General features: G+C 42.1%; 1 protein-coding gene across 2 annotated transcripts in view; it reads right to left on the bottom strand.

The window, feature by feature from the left end:
- The window catches only part of ARMH3 (armadillo like helical domain containing 3), a 179152-nt gene that overhangs the window by 23130 nt on the left and 150408 nt on the right, over positions 1 to 5614 (bottom strand). The window lies entirely within an intron of this gene.

The following is a 5614-nucleotide window of genomic DNA, read 5'->3' as shown; positions in this document are numbered from 1 at the left end:
CTTGCACTCAAGAGGAGTTCGCACAGCAACCATCACTCAGGGTTATAGAGAGGCAGTGCAAAACTACAGCTTGTTGTAGAAAAACACAATGCCACGTACAAGAAACTGAGTCATGGCTATCATAGGAATCCTAAATCTCAGATCTCCAGCATGTGTCTCTGTCAAGGCTGCTTTGCATGGTGGTTAAGGCCCTGCTCTAAGATGAAAAAACATCACAGGGGCTCTCAGAGTGGGCTACTGAGAGGTCTCAACTGCCCTGGGGAGAACTTTCTATCAGTGGCTCCCAAGGGGAAAGTAAGGTACACTTACCTCTGCTCAGAAAGCCCTGCCTCATAGCTTTACAGCCCCCTTTTCTCCCAGTCAACCTCAACAACCAGTGATGTGCTGGAGCTGGCTCATACACGCTTGGCCTGTGACAGCTGACAGTTAAATTTTCAAGCATTGTGAGAGCCACTTGGCTTCACATTGGTAGCCATAGTGGGAGGATTCACACCCAACACTACAAATCAGCCCCCTTCCCAACACTCACCTCTGTCAGCAGTTGTTAAACATATACTAGCACACCAAGGGCCACCAACTCTAAAGCTGAAGTATCAAGCTCCATTTCCTCATAAACCCTGAAGCTCTTAGGATTATCTCCCCCGAGATCTTTCTGTGCTTCCTCCTAGATGTTCTCAAATAATGGGTGCCACCCAGAGACCCTAACAATGTTTGCCCCATGGACTAGGGCTTTCCTCTTATTACTATCTCACTCCTCTGTGGGAAAATAAAGCTAGATTTCATTAGGATTTCTAAATGCCTAGCATTTATTTGTAGTGGCTCTTATCTTAGGATCAGGAGAAAATCAAAAGGTTTAGAAAGATTACTAATAGACAGATATAGTAGCTTCCAATGTAACCTTCACTCATTCAGATATGAAGCATTTTTTGTTTCCCTAATTTACTTTAATCTACTCCTACAAATAAGTTAGATTCTTTGCTTTGTCATAATACTTTTGAAGGTACCTCTTGTAATATACAACATTATACATGCCTCCTCTGAATCCAAAATCCAAAGCCTAGTGAGAGTTGAGATTTAAAGATAATGGGGGGTAAACCTCCATAAAATTCCTAAAGTAGAAAACTTAAGAATCTGGTTACACTCAGAATCAGACCACCTTGCTGATCCTCCTGGAAAATTCCTAAGTCTATATGTAGAGAAATTTTTAGTAGGCTCCTGGACCACTTGGCTGAAAGGTACATCAGCTTCAAAAGAGGTTTGCCCACTCCCAGAAAAATGATGTATAATAGTGGTTGCCGGGGTGAGGAGGAAGGGGGAAAGGTAAGTTGTTCAACGAAAGGGCTTTAGTTTTGCAAGATGAAAAAGTTCCAGAGATCAACCACAACAACATGCACACGTCAACACTACTGTACTATACACTTAAAAATGAATGGTTAAGGTGGTAAATTTTGCTATGTGTTTTTTTACCAGCATTTTTTAAAAAAGCTTGGTTGCCCATTAGGTCTCATCACTGCCTAGCACTGTGGCTGGTTCATCCTAGGCCTTTGATGAACACTCATGAATTGACTCAAAGGCAGTACAATTAGAACAGAGATGAGAATCAGTACATCAGGGATTATGGAAGTTGTGATGACAATTTAAATGACTGAATTGTATTCCTTTTTTTCCCCCCAAAGATTTTATTTATTTATTTGACAGAGAGAGACAGAGTGCGCAAGCACAGAAACAGGGGGAGGGGCAGGCAGAGGGAGAGGGAAAAGCAGGCTCCCCGCCGAGCAGGGAGCAGGACCCTGGGATCATGACCTGAGCGAAGGCAGATGCTTAACTGACTGAGCCACCCAGGCGCCCCTGAATTGTATTTCTAAGTCAGTCAGCCTCTGGGTACCCTGTGACGCAAGGACAAGGTTTATAGAAACTCTGGGACTCTTCTCCCCTCTTTCTGTCTTTTTTCAGGTCCTGGCTTTGAGTACATTTTACAGTCTATGCCTCTTCATTTATCCAGTCCCTATCCCTGCTCTTTGAAGGTCCACCCAATTCTTCTCTCTTCCATATGGCCTTTCTTGACCACCACAACCTACAGAGATCTTCCTCTAACAGGAGCTCACAGATCCTACTGCTAGTACTGGTCAGCTATCAATAAACTGTCTTAAGCCATCTCTTGAATTTATTCCACCTTTTGAGAACAAAGGCCATTTATCATACTTCTGTATTCCTCAAATGCCTAGCACAATCTGAAGCACAGATCAGGCACTAAATGAAAATACTAATAGCTGAATGAAGGCTAAAGAAAGCAAGAGTGGGGGGTGCCTCAGTGGCTCAGTCCCTTAAGTGTCTGCCTTCAGCTGAGGTCATGATCTGAGCGTCTGGGGATAGAGCCCCTCCTCAGGCTCCCTGCTCAGCAGGGAGTCTGCTTCTCCCTCTCCCCCTGCTCCTTGTGCACTCTCTCTCTAATAAATAAATAAAATCTTAAAAAAAAAAAAAAAGGCAAGGTGGGCCAATCATTTATTTGTTTTCCAATGGGATATTTCAAAGTCACAAAATTTGTCATGAATGTGACTAAAAGCTTAAGCAATCAGGTGCTCAGAGAAGGCTTTGACTTGAATCCTAAATTGCGACTATGTACTCTAGATATTCAGGGCTCTAGAAAATCTTCTGTAAAAGTTCTACCATGAAGCCCTCTCTTACCTATTAGGAAATTAGAGCTGAAGTAAATCAGTATGTCATTTTTTTATTTGAGAGAGAGAATGTGCGTGTGCACACACAGGAGGTAGGGAAGGGTAGAGGGATAAGCAGACTCCCTGCTGAGCATGGAGCACTGTGCAGGGCTCGATCCCAGGACCTTAAATCATGACCTGAGCCGAAGTCAGATGCTTCACTGACTGAGCTACTCAAGCTCCCCTTCTTAAAATTTTTTTTTTCATTTTGCATAACATCTAAAATAATTTATTTCATTAGATATTTTACTATAGTGAAAATATATTTTCTTTTCAAGATTTTATTCATTTATTTGTCAGTGTGGGACTCGAACCTATAACCCCAAGATCAAGAGTCACACGCTCCTCCTACTGAGCCAGCCAGGCGCCCCAAGATGGACCCTATTTAAGAGAAAAAAAAAAAAGGACATATATAGAGAGACAGAAAGTACAACAGTGGTTACCTTCAAGTTGAGGGCGGGGATTGGGCAGTTACTGTTTAATGGGCATAGGCTTTCAGTATGGAATAATGAAAAAGTTCTGAAGATGTATAGTAGTGATGGTTACACAACGATATGAATATACTTAATGCCACTTAACTTTACATTTGGAAATGGTTAAAATGGTAAATTTTATGTGTATTTTACCACACACAAAAAAGGAGTAAAAATGAACAAGCTCCACAATCAACCTTGGACAAATGTGACATCTGTGTATAAAATATAAAAATGCATGCAGTTTATTATACTAGATAATGTACAACCATTCAGTCACACTGAGGGTACTGACTGATTAAAAGGCTTTGCCCTCCATGAAGCCAATGAAAGTAACAGAAAAATGTTATGGATCTCCTGGAAATCTGAAAAACAGTTCCAGTGTGTGAGAGAATGGACTTCATTTAATAAGTAATAATGAATTTACAAACATCACCTTGAAATGCCTCAGACAGAGGCTGGAATATATCTGGGTGTTGTCAGAACTCAAAAATTCACAAATCTCTTGCCAGAACAAAATGGCTGGCTGGGCACACAGACCTAGCAAGAGCCCTCTCTTGTCTGCTATTTTGCAAAGTGCTATAAATTCCAGGTAACACCTATCCATGGTCTTTAGGTTTTATTTTAGGAGTACTTTAGAATCCACTTGGGGATTGAGTTCCTGATTTTTTCTTTCTACTTAGTTTGCTGCTAACAACTGCAGGGCCCTACTGGATCCCAAAGCTCTTTGGGAAGTTGTGAATACACTTAACATTAAGTGATATTAGCATTGATGTTCATAAGTGAAGGGAGAGAAGTGCTCCAACACATGTTGGAGATTAACAAGGCAGTCAAATACTTCTAATCTGATAGTGCTGAGAATAAAACCAAGTGCACTGTAATGCTGTCATTTAGCGCCCTTCAAAGTCAGTTAGGGAAGAGAAGCAACAACTATTTTGAGGGCAGTTTTGAAAAGGGTCCCAGAATAGTATCACCCTTTCCCCACTCCCTAAGTGAAAAGGATTGCTATGAGAGATACTTAAGTGTACAAAAACCCTGTGAGATCAAGAACTACACTTAAGATTATTCACCACTATCCCCACTACCCAGCACCACACCTTGTAAACAGCAGGCATGTAATTATTTATTCCCTAAGTAAATCTTTGAGAGCTGCTATCCTTTCCCCATTCTTGAATAGGGCTGTATACTCTCCCTCCCCACAGAAATCGCCTCATCTCTGGCTTGTGGACTCTTTTTGAGAGGCACTTTCATCACTTCATTTAACTTTGAGAGAAGTTGGAGGAGGGTGAGGACACGTGCTTGCTAATCATCCTTTTCCAGATTGCCTCACGCGCCAGAATGGATTTTTATTATTGGCCTGTGGCTGCTACTGCTGTAGAAGGATTTCAGCCTGACCTTCCCAAGCTGCTGGGGGTGAATACTGCACGTGGCTGACAGGGAAAATGTGTCCTTTTTTTTTTTTTTTTAAAAGCTTTTAGACTAACCAGAGCTCACTGTGGTAGGAAAGTCACCCTTTCTTTCACCGTATAAAACTCAAGATGTCGAGGGCGCCTGGGTGGCTCAGTTGGTTAAGCGACTGCCTTCGGCTCAGGTCATGATCCTGGAGTCCTGGGATCGAGTCCCGCATCGGGCTCCCTGCTTGGCGGGGAGTCTGCTTCTCCCTCTGACCCTCCTCCCTCTCATGCTCTCTGTCTCTCATTCTCTCTGTCTCAAATAAATAAATAAAATCTTTAAAAAAAAACAAAAAACAAAAAACTCAAGATGTTGAATTCTTTTGCATAAAAATGATAGAGTAAACTGATCTGAACTGGTCCAACAGGAAAAAGGTAGCATCCTGAAGCACCTCACAGAGAGCAGTGGCATCAAAACACAGTACTCATGGAAAAAAGAAAATGAAAGCCATTTACAAAAGCAGTTTAAATAAGAGGATGGAAATCTCACAGCTGGCCTCACAAAAGAGAACAAATATGTCAAAGGGAACAACTGATAGACTAATAGAGTCCTATCCATCTGGCTGAGGACAGAGCCACTGGTGGGAATACTGAGAAGCCTGTCTGTTAGGGAAAAGGCTGCCTGCTGCCTCACTGAGTGAGCTGAAGAGCTTTTAGAAACACTGGAACACAGGCTCACACCAGAGCTGGCACGCTGTACCAGCAAAAGACTCAGAGAAGGGTTATACTGATACACTGGCAAAAAAGGGAGAGCAGAGTATGTTTTTTTGGTTTGGAACTTATACCTGAACTCTCAACTCATGACTACCCGGGCCCTCCATCTTGGGAGTTGGGTGTGAAAGAAAGGAGATTGTGTGAATAGAATGTCTCATTTTGTGCCTTTTTTTTTTTTTTAAGATTTTATTTATTTATTTGAGAGTGAGAGAGCACAAGTGGGGGGTGGAGCAGCAAAGGAAGAGAGAGAAGCAGACTCCCG

This window comes from Leptonychotes weddellii, chromosome 6 (assembly GCF_054177405.1).
Source record: "Leptonychotes weddellii isolate Sample4059 chromosome 6, ASM5417740v2, whole genome shotgun sequence".
NCBI lineage: Eukaryota > Metazoa > Chordata > Mammalia > Carnivora > Phocidae > Leptonychotes > Leptonychotes weddellii.
The sequence above is the reverse complement of the archived record's forward strand: the minus strand, read 5'-3'. Positions and strand labels throughout refer to the sequence as shown.